The sequence below is a fragment of the Gekko japonicus genome, unplaced genomic scaffold (assembly GCF_001447785.1).
Source record: "Gekko japonicus isolate JY-2015 unplaced genomic scaffold, Gekko_japonicus_V1.1 scaffold1375, whole genome shotgun sequence".
Taxonomy (NCBI): Eukaryota; Metazoa; Chordata; class Lepidosauria; order Squamata; family Gekkonidae; genus Gekko; species Gekko japonicus.
This window is the reverse complement of record NW_015168087.1, coordinates 488,923-490,627: the sequence shown is the minus strand read 5'-3', so window position 1 is coordinate 490,627 and position 1,705 is coordinate 488,923.

Sequence of the window (1,705 nt, the reverse complement as noted above, 5' to 3'; positions counted from 1 at the left end):
AAACACCTTTTAATGAATCATAATGCAACCATGTCAAGATTGCTTTTTTTGCAATGTTTTACCAAAGCACATGCATGCATTGGGGGGGGGGACCACGGAGGACGGACACAAATGACCCCCAAGGATCTGAAAGCTCAACTAAACTGGACAAAAATAATAAATAAAACCAAAACATTATGCCTTCGGGATAGGGCGGGATATAAATCCAAGGATAAATAAATAAAAACAAATAAATAAATAATGCCTTTGTGGTGGATGCGATTATTAATGGCACTAACACTATTGCACTCGACTTGTGAGCTGAAAAGAGAATTGTTGGGTGTAACATCTCATGTAATCCTAGTTTGGGGCTAAGGGTTCAGTCTGAATTGAAATCCAGATAGATTTATCTTCTGAGTAAATGCCTTGGATCCAGACTAGCATTTCTGCGGGGAGAAGGCTTTCTGATGTGGAGCACATCTTTCTTGTTTCTTCCCCAAGGAAGGCCAAAATGCCCCTCTGAAATCCTGATGCTGCGGGACAGGGGAGCCTAGGAACAGGATTCGGGGGGGGGGGGTATTTTGGGAGAGAATATTGTGCACTGCAGGTGGAAATCCTTCCCCCTGAAAAACAATAGTCTGAATTCAGGCTAGTGTATTTAGAATTCGGACTGCATCACACACATAGAAGATCTGCGCCCTGAACACAGCCACCATCTATTTTCTGGAGTCCTAATAATCTGCATTCTAGGGATAATTCTAAATGTCTACTCATCCAACATTTCTTCCTGGCTTTTGGAATTCCAGATTACCTGGTCTTGTTTCCACCGTGAAATCAATACATGTGAGATTAATTGCGTAATGTTTTGGTTTTATTTATTATTTTTGTCCAGTTTAGTTGAGCTTTCAGATCCTTGGGGATCATTTGTGTCCGTCCTCTGTGGTCCCCCCCCTGCATGCATGTGCTTTGGTAAAACATTGCAAAAAAAGCAATCTTGACATGGTTGCATTATGATTCTTTTTGAGCAGTGGTTTATTAATAAGTCAGGAGGCATGCATGTGTCTGCAAAAATCACACACAAACAACAGGGCTGGGGTGTTTTATCAATGAACAGTCTCCTCGTAAACCAGAATTCAGAAGAATTAAGAGCCCAAAACCAGGAACATTCATTCCCCCCCCCCCATTCCCTCATCGTTTCCATAAAGGCTGCACACCCTTTGAGGCAGATCTTGAGTTTGCATAATTTGGAGAAAGGTGAGATCTCCTCCTGATAATAACAATTAGTTTAATAATCCCCAGTACACCCGTTTGAAATGGTCAGGGGTCCAACTATAGCTCTCATTTCACTAATCCGAATATTTTTTGCCTTTACTGCAACTCGTCGTGGCAATAAGGGTGCAAAACTCCAGGTGAGACCTAACCCTACAACCCCCCCCCCCAATCACAGCTCATCTCCAGAGATCAGTTAGGCTGGAGAAACAATTCTTTGGAGGGTGGACTCAGGGCTGGCTCACTCACTAAGCAAACTAGGCGATCGCCTAGAGCAGGACGGTCCTTAGGGACACCAAACTGCATGCGGCCCGGTACTCTGGGAGTTTCTTGATTATTTGTGTTTTTCATTCTTCCTAAAATGCATTTATTTTTGAAAATTAGTGGGCGCAGGGGGGGGGGCAGAAAGGATCCTCGCCTAGGGTGCAAAATAAGCTGGAGCCGGCCCTGGGTGGAC